General features: G+C 45.7%; 1 long non-coding RNA gene across 1 annotated transcript in view; it reads left to right on the top strand.

The window, feature by feature from the left end:
- Positions 1-20,632, top strand: part of LOC137657779 (uncharacterized) — a 101,342-nt gene that overhangs the window by 43,952 nt on the left and 36,758 nt on the right. The window contains exon 2 of the long non-coding RNA XR_011047203.1: positions 9,838-10,381. This is a non-coding gene — a long non-coding RNA (uncharacterized lncRNA). The remainder of the gene's footprint in view (positions 1-9,837; positions 10,382-20,632) is intronic.

Here is a 20,632-nt window from a genome sequence, read left to right as displayed (position 1 = left end):
TAAGGGTGGACCTTCTACGTCAGCCACACGTAAAGAAGGTACACCAAAGCCTCCACGCTCTTCGTCTGACTGCCTTCAGACTATCGAAAGACTCTCGAGAGCTAGAGGCTTTTCGAAGGAGGCAGCCAGAGCGATTGCTAGAGTAAGGAGAACATCCACCCTTAGAGTCTACCAATCGAAGTGGGAAGTCTTCCGAAACTGGTGCAAGTCAGTATCTGTATCCTCGACCAGTACCTCTGTAACCCAAATAGCTGACTTCCTCTTATACCTGAGGAAAGAACGATCTCTTTCAGCTCCCACTATCAAGGGTTACAGAAGCATGTTGGCATCAGTCTTCCGTCACAGAGGCTTAGATCTGTCCAACAATAAAGATCTACAGGACCTCCTTAAGTCTTTTGAGACCACGAAGGAGCGTCGTTTGGTTACACCTGGTTGGAATTTAGACGTGGTACTAAGATTCCTCATGTCAAACAGGTTCGAGCTGCTACAATCAGCCTCCCTAAAAGATCTCACCTTAAAGACTCTTTTCCTGGTATGCTTAGCCACAGCTAAAAGAGTCAGTGAGATTCATGCCTTCAGCAAGAACATCGGATTTTCATCTGAAACGGCTACATGTTCTCTACAACTTGGTTTTCTAGCCAAAACGAGCTGCCTTCTCGACCTTGGCCGAAATCGTTCGATATTCCAAGCTTATCGAATATGGTTGGAAATGAACTAGAAAGAGTCTTATGCCCTGTGAGAGCTCTTAAGTTCTATTTAAAACGAACTAAACCTTTACGAGGCCTGTCTGAAGCTTTATGGTGTTCAGTTAAGAAACCATCTTTGCCTATGTCAAAGAATGCTTTATCCTATTTTATCAGACTGTTAATACGAGAAGCTCATTCCCATCTGAGTGAGGAAGACCAAGCTTTGCTGAAGGTAAGGACACACGAAGTTAGAGCTGTCGCAACTTCCGTGGCCTTTAAACAAAATAGATCTCTGCGAAGTATAATGGACGCAACCTATTGGAGAAGCAAGTCAGTGTTCGCGTCTTTTTATCTTAAGGATGTCCAGTCTCTTTACGAGGACTGCTACACTCTGGGACCATTCGTAGCAGCGAGTGCAGTAGTGGGTGAGGGCTCAACCACTACAATTCCCTAATTCCATAACCTTTTTAATCTTTGTCTTGAAATGTTTTTATTGTTGTTTTTGGGTTGTCCGGAAGGCTAAGAAGCCTTTCGCATCCCGGTTGATTTGGCGGGTGGTCAAAGTCATTTCTTGAGAAGCGCCTAGATTAGGGGTTTTGATGAGGTCCTGTTGTATGGGTTGCAACCCTTGATACTTCAGATCCTAGGGGTCGATCAGCATCCTAAGAGGATCGCGAGGCTCCGTAAGGAAGACGTACTTAAAAAGGCAGAGTAATTGTTCAAGTCGACTTCCTTACCAGGTACCTATTTATTTTGTTTTTGTTATTTTGATAACTTCTAAAATGAAATAAAAATTCTTAGCTCATAATAATGTAAACATATTTTGCTGGTCTCTACCCACCCCCCTGGGTGTGAATCAGCTATTATAATCACCGGCTAAGTTAAATATTGAAAAATGTTATTTTGATAATAAAATAAATTTTTGAATATACTTACCCGGTGATTATAAATTAAAGGACCCTCCCTTCCTCCCCAATAGAGACGCAGTGGGACGAGGAGAAAATTGAGTTCTTTGTTTACATTGAGTACTGGGTATCTGGACGACAGATGGCGCTGTTGGGCACACCCGCAACCTGTGTAGCGATCGCTGGCGAATTTTACCTTAGAGTTTTCTGTCGAGCAACAGAGTTGCAGCTATTATAATCACCGGGTAAGTATATTCAAAAATTTATTTTATTATCAAAATAACATATTTCAGCTTTTGTCTTCCTTGGGGCTCAAGGGTTTGCCCTCCAAGGAAGCCTTGTTTGACATCATCCGGTTGGGTGCCGCTCTCAAGCAATCGCCGACGTTTGCAGAGGTAGATCCTGTCTATCGTCGACGTTGTGGCGTCACCGGTATCTGATGCGGTATCTCCTAATGCCTCTGCAACTGCTCAATCTGCTGTAGCTGAAGGCTTAGTTTCTCCCTCTGCTCAACCTTCGAGGGAGGAACTAAGTCCAACAGTCTCTCCTGCCGGTGATTCTCCCCCTCGGGGGAGTTCACTCACAGAGACTCCTCTTCGGAGGACTGCTGATGGTCAGCTTGCTGACCCAACGGCCTCCAGAGGGCGCATACGCCGGAAGGCTCGCCTTCCTCTTTGCCGGAGAGGTCTTCCTTCACCTCACAAGGGTGTGAGGAGGCGCCTCTTCGGTTCCTCGTCATCTCCGCAGTCCGCCACAGAGGAGCCTCGTCAACGATCTCCGACTGTTCCTGCTACAACCCTAGACCTCTCTGCGGATCGTTCGCGATCCCCTTCGGTGGAAGGTCGTTCTTACAAAGGACACGCCGACCTTCCACCCGTCAGACCTGCTGACCTGCCGTTCCTGGCTGCTGATGCGCTATGGGCGCCAACGACACCTGTTTTTATAAAACAGGCATCGGTTCCTTCGGGGTAACAAGGGCGTACGCGCAAATTAGCGCATACGTCCCTTATGCGCCATGCAAAACATGCGCGCCAACGTTCAGCTGACCTCTCTGAGGTTTTGGAGTTAGCGCACTGTTGCCGATATAGCGTGCCAGCACGCACCTGCTGCCGAGGTTCCTGATAAAGCGATCACCTGCGCGTCAGCGCTCACCTGCTCGCCAACGCGCCACTGCGTGCCCTCAACCTTCTGTGCGCCATCGTTCTCATGTGCGCCATCATTCACCAATGCGCCATCGTTCTCATGTGCGCCAGCATTCACCAACGCGCCAGCATTCACCGACGTGCCAGCGCTCGCCTGCGCGCCAGCACTCTCCGCGCCAACGATCTTCGGATCTGGGCGCAGTAGGGAAGGTTAGAACTTCCCTTACTCGCCAGCGCTCACCGACGCACCGTCTACCTTTACCTGCGCGCCATCCCTCGCCAGCGCGCAATCGCGCGCAGTCACCTACAAGCGCCCACGCCCATCTCCTCCCGATGTGCGCCCACAAGAGGCGCGCCAACGCACGCAGGTTCCAGCTGCGGGCCCGCGCGCAAGAGACATCTATCCTGTGCGCGCGCCCATCGACTTCTAGAGCACACGGTCTCTCGCCCGCACGGACTCTTCACCTCGATCCTGCGCGCCCGCGCGGACATTCAGCTTCGCGCGCGAGCGCGCAATCTGATTCCTGCGCACTCTATGAAGTCTCCTGTGCGCGACCCTACGCGCCATCACTCGCCCGCGCGTGCCCTCGCTATCGCCCTTGTGTGCGCGCCATCAGTCTCCGCGCGCGCACACCAGCAGTCTCCCGCACGCGATCGCCAATACACTCCCATGCGTGAGGCTGCAGGACAACGCGCGGTAAGGGCCCATCGCCGTATTCCCCCCCCCACCTCGCAAGTGCAGAACAGCGCGCTCGCCGGTAGGGGGGAAGGTTCCAGAAAGGTCCAGGGACATTTCTTCTTTATCCTCTCTTTCTTTTCAGGCAACCCCCCCTATGGAAACTCCTCCTAGGGATCTGTCGATCCCTGTCCCTCCAGGGGGAGAGACTGACAGCGCAGCCGTCAGCCAGCAGCCCTGGTTTAGGGCTCTAATCAGAGCGGTAGCACAGGCTTTCAACCCTGTTCTCTCTGAGTTGGGCCACAAATCCTTGGCTGCATCTAACCCCCTGAAGAGGAAGAGAGGAGTTTCGGACGCGGTGACTTCTCCGAGGACAAGCTGTCTCCTCGTAAGTCTTTGAGGCAGGCCCTCTCCCCTCCAGACTTTTTCTCCCTCCCCTTCGGACGAGGACTTCCCGTCCTCAGGGGAGTCACGTAAGGTGAGACGTTCCCCCATCGCACCATTGAGGGAAACCCCACCTCGCGCTGAAAAGTCTTCTCGGGTAGGGGTGGAGAAGAGTCTACCTCCGTTGTTGTTGGAGTCCTGCATCCCTCCCAGGAGGCAGTCGAAGGACTCCAAGACTGTAACGAAGTCCTCAGCAAGACTTAGACCAGAGCCAGCCAGTCACTCGGAGAACGTCCGCGAGTCTCCCCAGGAAGAGCCTTTGGGGACAGGAGACTTCGCTGCTAGTCCTTCCGGAGGAGAGTTGCAGGAGTCAGAACATGCATTCTGGCAGGTTCTGACTCTTATGAGGACTCCCAATGGGTTTGCGGACCCAGAGATTCCTCCTCGGGAGGGCAAAGACACGGTCTTGGACCGAGTTTTTGGGACTCGAAAACCCTCTAAGGCCAGTGCAGCTTTGCCCTGGTCTCAAGGGGTTAAGAGTGCCAGGGACAAGATCACAGTCCAGCTCTCCGAGCTTGCCGCCTCCAGCCGATCCAGTGCCGGCAACAAGCTTCTCCCACCTCCTCGTGTACTGCAGAGGAGGTACTTTGAGATCGTAGAGGAGCCTTGTTTAGCTCTTCCCCTTCAGCATTCTTTGGAAGAGCTTACCAGGGGAGTCCCTCTTGAGAGACTCTCCAACTGGCAGGTCGCGTTCTTGGCGACTGAGATCCTTAGTCAAGAGAAGGTTGCAAAGTGTGCCATGCAGGCCACTTCGTGGCTAGATATCTGGCTAGGGACCTTAGGTATCCTGTTACGTTCGGAGGATTTATCCAAGGAACGTACCAGGAAAGCTATGGAGACCTTTTTACTCTCAGGCACTCGCACGATCGAGTTTCTGACCCACCAAGTCTCAAACTTGTGGACAAACACCATCCTGAAACATCGGGATGCGGTGTCTGAGAGGTTCCACCAGAAGGTCCCTAGCACCGAGATCAGCAGGCTCAGACGTTCTTCCTGGATGGGAACGAACCTGTTTGAGCCTAAGGATGTGGAGCATGCTGCTGAGAGGTGGAGGAAGTCCCACCAAGACTCCCTCCTACATAGGGCTTTGACATCCAAGCCCTATAAACCTCCAGCACCCCAACAGCCACGTCTTACCAAGACCACGAAACCGACACCGGCAGCGAAGACAGTGGTGTCTAACCCCTTTCCTGCCAAGGACAGGAAAGGCAAGAAGTCCTCCAGGGGAGGGAAGAATCCTAGAGGGAGCAGCTGAGGCCGCAATCGCTAGGATTGGCAGTCCCCCTGCATGTCGACCAATGGGGGGATGCCGCCTACAAAGTTGCACAGACAAGTGGCAGCAACTCGGGGCCGATTCCTGGACGATTTCCGTAATCAGTCAGGGATATCGCGTCCTGTTCACAACATCTCTACCTCGCCTAACAACGAATCCTGTGTCATTGAGCTCCCTTTCCATGGGATCAGCAAGGGGGCAAGCCCTTCGGGCAGAAGTCCAGACAATGTTGAAGAAGGGCGCTCTCCAGGATGTCCTCACCGGGTCTCCAGGCTTCTTCAGTTGAAGCTTTCTTGTAAAGAAGACGTCTGGAGGCTGGAGACCAGTCATCGACCTCTCGGCTCTTAACAAGTTTGTCAAGCAAACTCCGTTCAGCATGGAGACCACAGACAAGGTCAGACTTGCAGTGAGACCGCAAGACTTCATGTGTACACTGGATCTGAAGTACGCGTACTTCCAGATCCCAGTCCATCCATCTTCAAGGGAGTACTTAAGATTTAGTCTAGACAACAAGGTGTACCAGTTCAAGGTGCTGTGTTTTGGTCTCTCCACAGCACCACAGGTTTTCACCAGTGTGTTCACCATAATATCGTCGTGGGCACAGAGGATCGGTATCCGTCTCCTCCGTTATCTGGACGACTGGCTGATCCTAGCAGACTCAGAGTCATCCCTTCTTCGACACTGAGACAAACTTCTGGGACTTTGCCAGGATCTGGGGATCATGGTTAATCTCGAGAAGTCCTCTCTGCTTCCCACTCAAAGACTGGTTTACCTAGACATGATTATAGACACCAATCTCCACAAAGCCTTTCCATCAGACGACAGGATAGCAAGGCTGAGGAGGGTCGCAAGCCCTTTCCTCAGACGAGAAGAGCTTCCAGCCCAATCGTGGTTACGTCTCCTCGGTCACCTCTCATCCTTGGCTCGTCTAGTTCCCAACGGTCGCCTCAGGATGAGATCCCTCCAGTGGCGACTCAAGTCCCGGTGGAATCAAGGTTGGGATTCCCCGGATGTCATGATCCCGATGGGACCTGCGGAACGGACGGACCTCCAGTGGTGGGTGGCAGATGAGAACCTACGAAGAGGAGTGAATCTTCTCGTCCTTCCCCCGGATTTGATGCTGTTTTCTGACGCCTCAAAGAAAGGGTGGGGAGCCCATGTTCTGCACCACAGGACCTCAGGCCTATAGTCAGAATCAGAAAAGTGCCTCCATATAAATCTTCGAGATGAAGGCCGTCTTTTTGGCCCTTCAACAGTTCCAACAATACCTGGCGGGTCACTCTATGGTGGTGATGAGCGACAACACCAGAGTAGTGGCTTACATCAACAAGCAAGGAGGTACCTTTTCGAAGCAGCTATCCCATCTTGCAGTAGAGATACTGAGATGGACCGAAGTCACTGGATTCCACTATCGGTACGTTTCATTCCAGGCAAGAGGAATGTGCTCGCCGACAATCTGAGCAGAGCGTCTCAGATAGTGAGTACCGAGTGGTCTTTGGATCATCTAGTAGCCAACAAAGTCCTGACTTTGTGGGGTTCCCCGACTGTGGATCTGTTCGCGACAGCGCTGAACTTCAAGCTTCCGCCGTACTGCTCCCCAGTCCCGGATCCCAAGGCTCTCTGGCAAGATGCCTTCCAACAACGGTGGGACAACATTGACGTTTACGCCTTTCCCCCGTTCTGTCTGATGATGAGGGTGCTCAACAAGACCAAAATATCGGTCAATCTTTCAATGACCCTCATAGCTCCGCTATGGCATCACGCAGAATGGTTTCCGGACCTTCTGCAGCTCCTAACGGAACTTCTGAGAGAACTCCCTCCGCGACACGATTTACTCAGATAACCACATGCCAACATCTTCCACAAAGCCGTAGCTTCGCTACGATGAGGATTTTTGCAACAAGTTGCGATTAGGATGTCTTGACATCTGCAAAAATCATCTGCATCTGTCTACCAGGCAAAGTGGAAAGTCTTTTGTGGTTGGTGTCATTGAAGGGGTATCTCTCCACTTGATGTCACTATTCCAGCAATAGCGAAGTTCCTCGTGTATTTGCGGGAGGAAATGCGCCTTTCAGTCTCGGCGGTGAAAGGCTATCGCTCAGCCTTAAGTCTAGCCTTCAGGCTCAAATGAATGGACATTTCTTCCTTGCTGGAACTTTCCCTACTCATACGAAGTTATGAACTTACCTGCCCTCAGTCGTAAGTGAGACCTCCTCCATGGAACGTGGTTCGAGTTCTCAGGTCTCTTAAGAGACCTCCCTATGAACCATTACGCCAGGCTTCAGATCGCCACCTAACTTGGAAGACGGTGTTCCTGCTACCATTGGCTTCGGCCAAGCGAGTCAGTGAACTTCATGGTCTCTCATAAGACATCGCCCATTCAAAGGGATGGGGGTAGGTGACGTTCAAATTCGTCCCTGAGTTTATTGCTAAGACTCAAAATCCGCGGGTGCTGGACCCTCGGTTCGACTTCTTCCAGATTTCGAGTCTTCGTTCTGTAACAGATGACCCAGACCATCTCCTACTGTGCCCAGTAAGGAGTTTGAGGCTATATCTTAAAAGAACGGCTGCAGTCCGTCCCCATGTGCAAGCATTGTTTGTTAGCACTGGGAGGACTGAGAGGAGGGTCACCAAGAACATCATCTCGGCATGGATTCGTAGAGTGATCCACCCGTCCCTGAATCCAGACCCTCCTTCATCACGTCACCCTAGAGCACATGATGTCGGGCGTAGCTACATCCCTGGCCTTCAAGAAAAATTTCTCAGTGACACAGGTTCTTCAAGCTGGGGTGTGGAAGCGTCAGACGACCTTCACAGCCCACTACCTGCAAGACGTGACCCACAGGAGGCTCGATACGTTTTCTATCGGCCCTGTGGTGGCTGCACAACAGCTGGTTTAAAACCTCAGGCCCCTTAGTGGACAAGTAGCAGAAGGTTGAAGGCATTGTTACCCGGTCTTAGTCTGCATGAATGAAAAGGTTTGTCTGGCCCTTATTCTTTTCTTCATCTCCCCTCTCCTGGGGAAAGCAGCATCCTGGGTTCTCTGCATAGCTGACCTCAAACCACTGCAGGTAAACCATGTTTTCTTGTGTTACTAGTATTAAGATAATACTGTCACGTCCCCATACCCTGATGAGGTGGTATTGGGAGAGTCTTAGCCTAAAGTTTCCATCTAAAGGACTACAGGTCAACTTCCTAGGACGAGTCACACTTTAGTATACCTTCACACACAGCTTGCGTAGGCCGCAGTCCTTGCGTAGCAAGGTTCTAGTGAGGTGCAGGGACTCCTTATTACTGAGTGCGAACACAATCAAATATTGAGTCCCCGGGCAAAGCCAAAAGCCAGTACTGGCAGGGACTTTCCACCCTTCCTAATGGGTGAGTCACCCCTATTAAATAGCGTGGTTTGTATGTCAGTTACGGAACAAATGACAAATTCGTAGATAATTTGTACTTTTCCTAACAATACAAACCTTAGCTATTTAATCAAACTTGCCCGCCAGCCGTATCCCCCTTGAAGTCCTACCTCCAAGCAAAGTGAGCTCAACCACTAGCGGTGGGGTAGTAAAGCTTTGTTAAAATTCTAATGGCTCGTCATTTCACCTACGCCGAAAGTAATAACCCCTATTAAATAGCTAAGGTTTGTATAGTTAGGAAAAATACAAATTATCTACGAATTTGTCATTTTATGAATACTTACCTGGCAGTTATATATATATTTTAAGGCCCACCCACCTCCCCTCAGGAGACAGGTCAGGCATAGATGATCTGAAGAACAGAAAACGGGAATGATTCCAAGTACCACCCTGTAAGGGTTTTTAACCACCTAACCGCACAACCACCACAAGGCGGTTTTGAAAAATTCTGCCGAACGTCAGAGACTAAGCTATATATATATATATATATATATATATATATATATATATATATATATATATATATATATATATATTATATATGTATATATATATATATATATATATATATATATATTATATATGTATATATATATATATATATATATATATATATATATATATATATTATATATGTATATATATATATATATATATATATATATATATATTATATATGTATATATATATATATATATATATATATATATATATATATATATATATATATATATATATATATATATATATATATATATATGTATATATGTATATATATATATATATATATATATATATATATATATATATATATATATATATATATATATATATATACTATACAAACCTTAGCTATTTATACAAATTTGCCCGCCAGCCCTATCCTCCTTGAAGTCCTACCTCCAAGCAAAGTGAGCTCAAACGTAGGTGTGTGAGGTAAGGGGGGCGGTAGCAAGCTACCCTCCCTCTCCCCCTACCCCCGCAAACTAACGGTATGGGTAGTTAACCCCCGCTAAATTTTAATGGCTCGTCATTTCAGCTACGCTGAAAGTAATACCCATAATAAATAGCTAAGGTTTGTATAGTTAGGAAAAATACAAATTATCTACAAATTTTTCATTTTATTTTATTTTTATGAATCTTAATTATTTTATTTGTTCTTCGATTATTGTGGTTATGTTACTTTATACACTTGACCATTCGATACTGCTACTGTATATTCTTAAGTATTTGATTAGATAAAGTAGTTTATCATCTTAATGACTGAGAACATTGTATTGTATTTTTTTTTTCAGAGTTTCTCAAGATTCATCTGTGATTCATCAAGTTTTTATACTCCAACTCCGTTATCAGAAAGGCAGTGTAATGCTTGAAGAAAAGAATAAAAACTTTCAGATAATGCTAAATCTCCAAATAAATTGAGTGAAAAGGAGGAATTACTTCGATCAGGGAAGCTGAAAAATTTGAAGACAGAAGGGGGTCAAGCAACTCAAAGAAGTGCTATGTTTGCTGTAGGGCCCAGTGTTAACTCTGATATTAGTGAATTTAACAGATTTACATGTGGATCCCCCGAGTTATTTGACAGTACAGCTTCTAATGAATCTTTGGAAACTCATATCAGTTTCAGTATTTACTCGTCTTCCTCAGATTCAAGTGATGACTTTGTTCTGCCAGATGTGGAAGTTGATAGACTAAGGAGAGAAATCGGTACTACAAATGTTTTATCATCAGAACGGTTAATACAGGTCTGGGAAGAAATATTGCAAGTGTCGTCAAGCCAAAGGACGAAGATTCCTTTTTATAAAGAATCGAGAAAAGGGTGAAATTTGTAAAGAATAGGTAAGTTTAAAAGAGTTCATACTTTAGATATAGAAACATCAGAGTAGTTAGTTGCTGATTATAATTGTTTACTGTGTAGCTCTTGGGGACCAAACATAAATCATTCAAAAGTTCGAAAACTAAATTTTTAGCATCGAATTAATATTCCCCTGAAGAATGAATGAAAGCCTTCTACCCAAGGAATTTTTAAATTTATATCAGAAGCAGGTCTTAATGCTATATAACTTTTATAGCATATTTACTTTTCTTGTTTTAATTGAATATTCTTTTAATCATTATTTATAGTAAACGATATTGGCGTCAATGATCTTCAGTGTCAAGAAGCCAGAGAACTTCAAATCATTAATTCATTCATTCTACCCAAGGATGCTCCTATTAAGGGCTAATTTGACACATTATATTATTAAATTACAATACAGTGCACACAAGCATACCAAGAATAAGAAAAAGATATAATTAATAAAATTAGTAAAAATGGAATAAATGAATATTGTTCCCATACTAACAAACCTTTCGTTATTTATGTGGATACCAGTTCCACGAATCCCCGTAGCTCGCACACAGTGGTAGGTTTAGGGAAGTCCTCCACTATCTGGATGTACTCTGGTAGCTTACGCATACCAAAATGTCCACCCAGATGACCAATATACTTGACTTCGCCTTGAACCCAAGAACACTTCCCGAATTTTATCTTGAGCCCGTGCTTTTGGAGAGTAGCCAAAACTCATTCTACTAGTTTTAGCTGTTCCTCGAAACTAGTCCCAAGGATCAAGATGTCACCAATGTAGACAATCAGCTTGGCTTTCAAGAACCCTTTTAGAATGCTTTAATGCCTTTCTCTCTGGAACACTGCAGGTGTATTCTTCAGTCCAAACGATAAGCGTCTGAACTGCCAGTGTCCAAAGGCGGTAGAGAAAGCCGTGTATTCCTTACTGTCCTCTGTCAACGGTAACTGGTAGTATCCACAAACCAGGTCAAGGGTTGTAAAGTATTTGACTCCTTGAAGTCCAAATACGGAATCGGCCATGTTAGGCATCGGGAACTTATCAGAGACAGTCACCTTATTCAGTCTACTGTAGTCCACACACAACCGTATACTATTGTCCTTTTTTCGGACTGGAACAATGGGTGAAGCCCAAGGAGAGATGCTGGGTTCAATAATACCCAGTTCATGCAACTCCTTGCACTGTTCCTCGATGGCGTCAGCGACGGGTTTGGCAAACCGTCGAACTCTCTGATAAATGGGCGTCTCGTCATACAGGTGGATGCGTATTGGTGTGCTTGAGCACTCTCCCACATCATCATCACCAGTACTGATGACTGGAAGATGACGTCGAAGCATTTGACAAAACTGGTCCTTCTGAGAAGAGTCCAGTTCGTCGGAGATAGACAGATTGTCTATCTCTTCCAATACGCTCGGTTCAGGAGTCAGGTCACACTCTGCGCTATTAGGCAGGATAGAGAAGCATCCACCATTGTCATGGTGAACACTTTCCCCAAGAGATCGCCCTTCTTGATCTTGGCAGTTTCTTCAGATGAACCCTTGATTAAAACTGAGGCTTTTCCATCTTTCAGTTCGAGGATGCCAGGAATTGCTGTAACTTTCCTTGACAGACTGGGGGTTATGATGTCGCCATCATAATACATTTCCGGCCAACAGTTGGTCGGACAAGTAGGGCACCTAAAAGACGTGTCAGGTCCCTTAGGAAACTTGACACTAACTGGAACAAGTACTGGCTCAATACTGGCAATCCTCATTGAATCGGTTGCGTGGACATCAAGTGCATAAAGCACTTGCTGACAACAGGCTCCACGTATCGGGACATAATACTCTCAAAGAGGCTCTTGGGGAGTACTGCCAACGCTCAGCCGATTTCGGGCTCCGTCAACTATCACCCCATTTGCTCTCAAGAACTGGTAACCAAGCACTACGTGCTCAACCATAGTTCCTGAAGGCACTACATGGAACACACCCGGGGCGAATGTCATTCCATGCAGCATAGGGGTCAACAGTACAGTACCTAGGGTCTTAGGTCCTGTTTGCCCTAAACACTTCAGTCCAATGGTATTGGGTACCATCTGCAGCTGGTAATCCTGTACTACTCTCGATGACAGGAGGTTGACCTCAGCTCCGGAGTCAATGAGAGCATCCAACGCTCCCGATGGAAACTCAAACATGGTCACTGGGACAACCATGAGTGGTACAGGAGCCAACTGCGCCAGGTTAACCCTACGAAGGGTTTTCAACACAGCCTCAGTTTCTGCTTTCTCCCTGGAGGAGTCAGTTGGAGAAGCTCTGGACTGTGTCGACGACAGGTTATCACAGGCCAATCCTGAAAGAGCCATTGGAGGTGCAATGACTTTTTCAGGTTGAGGGGTAACCTTGGAAATCGAGATTTCCGAGGCTGCTGCCGGAATACTAGGAGCATGCACCCTAGCACTCACACCCTCCTTCAATGTAGCCCCATCTTCTACACCGAAGGCCTGCTGTTTAAAGCCCTATGATACTCCTCAGTTCTTGACTTCCTGGGCTTTGCCTTCTTGCTGCTCTTCTTCTTCTTCTGCACAGTCCGAGAAGGAGCACTGGACTCGCTCCCACTTCGGGTCTTCCGGCTACTGGTTGATCCAGAATAGGACGACGGGGTCGGAGTAGCATTCACCGGTACTGCTCTCCACCTTGAAGGAGTCTGGACAGGGGTAGTCTCCCTCCCAGGGCTGCGAGCATTAGCTGTGTTCTGGACAGGTGATCTGTTTATAACCGGAGCCTGTCGTCCACACTGCCACATGATGGTTGGACGAGGCACAACGTAGGCAGAGGTTGAGGCGTCTGCGACACTCATCCACAAAGTGCCCTGGTTTTCGGCACCAGGCACAGTACCTCCTCTGGAACTGAAGAGATATATCCGGGGTGCGCGATGGTGGCAGGCGCACTTCCACAGGTGCAGGTTTGGGGACCGGTCGAGGAGGAGTGCGTAAATACGCTCTGTCAGGTCCAGGTGAATGGCTGGGGGCAGCCATGGCAACCCTGTCAGCATACGAGCCGTGCCATGACTGTCCCACACGACTGATGGCCAAATCCTCTGCCTTCTGGCTTCGCTGACGGGATGCCTCGTCGAGAACACTCAACAGGTGCAAAACATCCTGCCAAGTGGCCTGACGGCCAGCGGAGACATTAATGGTGGCCAGAGACTGTTCCAGCCAGCTCGCAGCTTTGCTTGGAACAGTTCTGAGGAGCTTCCGCCTAAGCTCCCTCCGGTCCAAACTACGGCGAGGATAGGCAGACTTGTACAGGGAGGCTAACCGGACAGCGTAGATTTTCAGCAGTTCGCTCTCGCCACAGGTAGCACTGCTGAACCGGGCCTTTTTACCCGCATCACGCCTCTCTCGGGCTTCACGGCACCAGTCAAGGAGGCGTTCCTTCCTGATGGGGTATGAGATCTCGGGACCCCCCATGGCTGAGAATGCCTCGTGAATTTCTCCCTTCAGAACTCTTCCGAGATCAACAGTCCACCGACCAGCGCTTCCTGCGGTATACTTACTGGCACAGTAGGCCTCGAAATCCCTCAGGAATCGGGCAAAACTCTGACCAGTTTCCAGCTGGAAGATTCCAGGCTTGAGGTTCCTCCTGGAGTCAAGGACCTTGATAAGATCAGACAGACTACATTCTGTCTGGAGGGACTGGACATGGTCGGTGGAGACAGTGTCTTCTGAGCTGACACTGAGACAGGAGCTGGAAGTGTCACTACCAGAATCTTCACTGGCAGACTCCTGTGATGAAGATGTCATTTCGGGTATGGCTGGTCTGGCTCTTTCCTTGGCCTGGCATCTCCGCTTTGGGATAGCTCCTGTCTGGGCAAGAACTGCCTCAGCGGTAGCTGCTTGAGCCTTTTCTGGCCTACTGGCTTCAGCCGGATTGTCCAGGAACTGCTCCCCTAGTCTACTGGCTGCAGGCTCTGGTGGACTAACAGAATTAGTTGCCAGAACCGGTGAGGAAGCAAGCAGTCCACTTGGCACAGGAGACTCCCAAAAGCCTGGTACAGGGGAGATTAATGGTTAGAACCCTGGAGGGGGTTGGAGACCTCCAATCAGTGGCTCTGCTCCAGTCACTGGAATTGCCAGACCATTGTAATTTGGCCAAGCAGGGGACGTAGATGGAGCACTGGTGGTCACTGTGGTTGTGACCCCAGTGGCAACGTGGCACGTTGGTGACGGCTCAACGGTCTTCAGGGCCGCCACTTGAAGTGTCAGGGACTTGACCTGAGTTGCCAGGTCACTGACAATCTGGACCAGACTTGCCACATCCCGGCTCAGGCTCTTCTTAGCCTTTCGGCATTTACTGGATGATGCCATCTCTAAAGGTTGGTGTATTCCCGGGTCTGGGCACCAAAAATTATGTAGTGATTTGCGGACTGTGGCCAGAGGTAGCACCCGAACTGCCTAGTGTCCGAATGCCGACCACAACCCGACGTTCACTACACAACAAATATACAATGGTGTAATACCCAAAAAAACCTAAGTAACAGGTCAAGAGAACGGAGCTCTGGGCACCACCCCTTGATTTATACTGGGCAAGGGGACCCAGCTTGAATCTTGATTTTTATCATACCTTTCATTAGGCTAGCTGGATTATAAATAAAGGTATAAGAACATTAGGTGAAAGGGATTATTATAAGTTACTTGAAAGATTAAAAAAACAGTGGCTGAGTAGGGGAACTCAGTGGTTTAAGGAACTGGAATGAGATGCTGTATTATAAAAAACAAAAAAAAAAATATTTATTTAACCAAAACTGTTAGGATTACAATTTCATTGACCCATCAATCCAAATAGAAAATTAAAGGCAAAATTAGCATCCCTTTACATCAAGCTTCAGCCACAGGATAACCAGATAAACAAATTTCGAAAAAGAATAAAATAATTATTCACATACTGGTCACTCACGTTTACTAAGCCATCTCAAACCAACCACCCATAAGAAATATATAAATCTGTGAGACTACTGAACTACAATACTTTCCCCTGAATCACTACTGTCCTTTCAATATCCAGTTCACCACTAAACTGCAAAGTCACTTAAAATTATCATACTCTAAACGGTAAGGCTGCATACGATGCCGTGCAGGTCTCTGCAGGCCCACAATAACAATGTCTCAAAAATTTTGTCAACAACACGAGCAATCGCCAATGGCGTTATAATACATTGGTTGTGGTGTTATTCATTCAAACACATGATGGTACTTACAGTTCACAGGCAGTGAAAAATGAATACAGAGCAGACACACCCACCACTACACACTGGTAACAAGCCATCAACCACATTCATAATTGTTATGAGCAGTACTAGACAGATACTCTGTTCCTATATACTATACATACAGTGGTCTCGAGTAAATTTCCCTTACAATTGGGAACTTCTGTCAACATAAATGTCTGCCGTATCTGTTCTTTTTTCTTTTCTTGATGAAGGAACCTATTCTTGTAAAGTACAGTACTTCTATTTACTCAAACTCTGGTTACACATTCAAACCCTACAGAGAGTAGGGCGTGCTGCAAAAACAAATGTTGTTAAGACAGTTGGTAGGACCAAACAAAAATATATACATACCCCTTAAACATATACATTATGCTTGCAAAACATTTAAACCTATTTAAGAAAAATTGAAATCTTTACATTGAATAAAATGTTATAGTGCAGTACTGGGGCAGAATATCAGACATTATGACAAAAGGGAATTGATAATGAGAGTTACTTTAAAACATATATAACCCAAGCTTGTTATATGTGAAAATGGTTTGTATTTTTCCTAACTATTATTAATTTTTTCCACAATGATGTGTCCTACATGCTAGTGGTATTTTTAACTCGTATTTCAGAAGCAGGTCCTCTGAAAGATATTTAACCTTGAAAATGACACCTTGGCAAGAGTAATGTCATAGTGGACATGTTAAGTTGGTAAGGTCAGACAGTTTGGTCAGTATAGTTTTTACATCCCCAAGCAGCAATAAAGCTGCTTACTTTTTGGGGTTCCTCAACAATAGATATGTTTGCTACAAGCCTCAACAGAAAGCTGCCAGTCTACTGCTCACCAGTGCCAGACCTGACAGCAGCACTTAAGAAGTGTCCCAGCATCCATGGAACTGCTTCGACATCTATGTTTTTCTGCCCTTTTGACTTATCCAAAAGGTGATAAATGGGGTTTGCATCCAAAACATGAAGCTGGCTCTAGTAGCTGCAAAATGGCTTCTGCTAATGGAGGTTCCAAGGGAGCTTTTCATGTGGCACAACTTTCTCAGTCAGCCTCACTTCAGAGGATCCACAACTGTGGAATCCCTATCACTTCATGAGTTGAGGTTATCCAGCACCTCTTCCGATTGAAAGGATTTTCGAGCAAGACAGCACGAGACAAGTCACGAGTCCTCAGGAAATCCTCCACTGACATGTATTAAGCAAGTGGGCCATCTTCTGTGGTTGATGCCATCAAAGGAATACTTCTCTCTCAGCTTTTATTCCGCCAGTAGCAGACATTTTAACTTACCTATGAAAGGGAAGACGCCTCTCCATCTCAGCAGTTAAAGGGCATTGTTTTGCCTTGATCCAGGTACTGAGACTGAGTGGAATTGATATTTCATTGTCAAGGGAATTATCTTTACTTATCAGGATTGTTGAACAGACCTGTTCTCTCCATGAAATTCGGCCTCCAGCTTGGACTGTAACCAAGGTGTGTTGTGGTCTTTTGAAGAGAGCTCATTATGAACTGTTGAGGAAAGTAATAGAGACCTTACCTGAAAACTTTTTTCCTGCTTGCCTTGGCTTTGATGATGCATATGGGAAAATGACATGGACTCTCGTATTCATTCTCGTTCTGAGCACTGGAGGCAGATCTTTTTATCTTTTATTCCTGACTTCATAACATAAACTTAGAATCCATCGATCCTGGATTCCAGGTTTTCTTTACAGTGTCTTGAGAATTGTATCATCGAACGGATTGCCTAAGGATTCGTGCGTACAAAATTAGGAACGGACATTCTGATCTTCACTTAGGGAAGTAACCAACAATACGGATTATTATTATTATTATTATTATTATTATTTTTATTATTATTATTTATTAAGCTAAAACCCTAATGGGAAAGCAGGATGCTACAATCCCAAGGGCGCCAACAAGGAAAATAGCCCAATGAGGAAAGGAAATAGGGAAAACTAGAAGATAAGTTTAAGAACAACAATAACTTTTAAATAAATCTTCCATATATAAACTATCAAAACTTGAAAATAACAAGAGGAAGAGAAACAAGATAGAATAGTGTGCCCGAGTGTATCTTTAAGCAAGACATCTTTAAACAAAGACATCTTTAAACAAAGACAGTGGAAGACCATGGTGCAGAGGCTATGGCACTACTCGACTAGAGAACAATGGTTTGATTTTGGAGTGTCCTTCTAGAAGAGATGCTTACCAAAGCTAAAGAGTCTCTTGTACCCTGGCCATGAGGAAAGTAGCCACTGAATAATTACAGTGCAGTAGTTAACCTCTTGTGAAAAGAAGATTTGGTAATTTCATTGTCAAGTGAATGAGGAAAGAGGAGAATGTGTAAAGAATAGGCCAGACTATTCTGTTTATGTGTCGGCAAAGATGAAATGAGCCAGAGAAAGGGATCCAATAATTACTTTATGGGGTCCGACCCGTGCCGCCCCGTGAAATGTTCCTTTTGCATCATTTCTAAGGTAAAAACTGCTATGAATTTACCAGAGAAAAATTTGTATAGGAATGCTAGGTTGAACCCAGCTCGCTCACCTTAATAAGGTGTCTGTATAATACTGGGGCGCTGAATAAATCACAACCAGAGGCCTCGCACCATTTAGATATCTCCTGTCAATATCTCCGAACAGCGAGGTGCCGTTTAACATCCTACTACTACTAGCGATTCCACGCCAGTGACGTCACTCCTTTTCATAGCACGCGCTATCAACACTTATTTTGCCTCGGTGTGTGAATTTTGCTGGTTTTACGTGGATTTACCTCAAGATGTCGGACTCTACTGTCACTCCATCTAAGTTAAGTACCAGATCTATGAGTTTTGAGATTTTGGAGGGGGCCTTGCCCTTTTTTGCTTATATTATGACAGTTATATATTTCATGACCCCGCGTGAGTCTTTCATGGCGCTCGGCCTCCTCCTATCTCTCTCTCGTCGTTCTTAACGCTTTACAATGAGTCCTCCATACTGATTGTTTCTCGTTATGAACTTTATGGGTATCCACGGTTCACACATCGTATTAATTTATTATATTGATGTCCTGTTATTACGATAACAGTTATTACGATACGTTAGCGTATTCTCGTTAGGTTGGCATGCCTGGTCGCCTTCGGGCGTTCCTATTTCCATTATTTTGTTTTACGTTCGCACGCCACAGACATGCTTCTCATTATTAACGTTATTTGTTTTTCTTGCATTAGCTCGAGGGACTTTCATGAGTCAGATATTAGTTTTTCATTTTGTTAGCACTTCACTGACTCTGTGTTATGTTGGTAGCCCTGCCTAACTCCCAGCGCGGTTAGGCTTGGTTTTCTCCTGTCTCACCCTCTTAATGAGAGAATGCCTTGATGAAGTCATTGAGCTTCAGCACGGCATTTCATTCCCGTGCTGAATCTTGGTGACGGGCAAGAGGGCTCTCGAACTTGGGAAATTGCTCCCCCAGTTCGAATCTAAATTTCTCTCTTTCATCTTTTTCTTCTGCTTGATATTACTTCGACCTTCTCCTAATTTTATCAACTTTCTTTCATCTTGCTGGCCTATCTCTATGATTATTATCTTTCTTACTTATATATATATATGTAGATGTATGCATATATATATTTATTTATTTTATTTGTTCATTTATTTATCTAATTTTTTTTCTATTTTATTTAAATGGTGTGGATATTTCCACATTCGTTATTACTGCCTGCTTAGATGAATGAGAAAAGGGATCACGGTTGGGAGGTATTCGCATTCAAAGCTATATATGAGAGTATTGGATGATCTCAGCCATCCCAAAGATGGTTTGGACCTTTTTGGCGGAACTACTCTCAAGGGTTGGGTCATCGGAATCCAGGGGGATCCAATCCTTGAGGTGGGACTCTTGGCTTTTGGCCGGAAGCCCATCATTACAGATATGGGGAGGATGATTCCATATTACCTTGGTCTCAGTCCTAACAGGCGGGTTTAGCTTACACCTGTGCCTCTATATCTGTTTTGATGCTATCCTTCGGGTAGGGTATGGAGTGGACCATCTGGGAAGTATACTCTCATTGTGCCGATAGTGGAGAATACAAATTTCCTTTCCAACGTATGATACTTTCTTATAATTCTCTAGCAGGTACCCCAACAAAACAACAACAAAAAACATGAAAATCCCACCCTTAAATATGGACCCTTCAAATGCTGACTCCCCATCCCCTGGATTTGCTGACTCTCCCCCCCCCCCCCCCCCCCCCCCCCCCCGGCACTGTTGACGACTTCTGCTACTGTAATTAAGGAAAATTCTGTTGACGACCTTCGAACTAAAAAGGACCACTCAACTGATGTTAAAAAAATCTAGCAATTTGGGTAACACAGGGAAACTACGATTCCTTCATGTTTCCCAAATCCCATTAGAGACAAATTATGATGATATATATAGAGCATTTGAGTGCTATGGATTGATAAAGGAAATAAGGATGAGACTTGGAGATGAAAAATGGGACTCTTGGATATCTTTTGAAAGTCATGATGAAGCGTTTAATGCCATAAGTAATATTAGTAGTATCAAAATTAACGAATTGAACATCATGGGAGCTCTTTGTGATAAGGTCCCAAAGGAATTGGATGTGTACAAACCTGCTGATTGGTTTGAAAAAGATAGAAATGTACCCATGCCTTCACAGAGAAAACCCAAACCACCAATGTGGCTCTTAGCTGAACCTAAAGGGATAATAGGAAATTATTTCAAGATATGTAAGTTTATCCAAAAAAAGTAGGAACCATGGCACCTGGAGATATATCTCGTTTTGGGAAGAATAGTTATCTCATCCATGCCAAATCTTCGACTCAGTCTGCAATACTGTCTAACTTACAGACAGGCAGTGATGAAATTACATTGGAAATGAAACCTCATCTAAATTTTAGTTATGGAAGGGGAGTGGTCTTTAATAAGGACCTGTACAAATTTACAGAGGAGGAGATACTTTCTATGTGTCCATTAAATGTATGGAAAGTGCATAAGGTTCCTGGAACT

The sequence above is a fragment of the Palaemon carinicauda genome, chromosome 18 (assembly GCF_036898095.1).
Source record: "Palaemon carinicauda isolate YSFRI2023 chromosome 18, ASM3689809v2, whole genome shotgun sequence".
Classification (NCBI taxonomy): Eukaryota; Metazoa; Arthropoda; class Malacostraca; order Decapoda; family Palaemonidae; genus Palaemon; species Palaemon carinicauda.
Note: the sequence above shows the minus strand (reverse complement) of the source record. Positions and strands in the feature narration are given on the sequence as shown.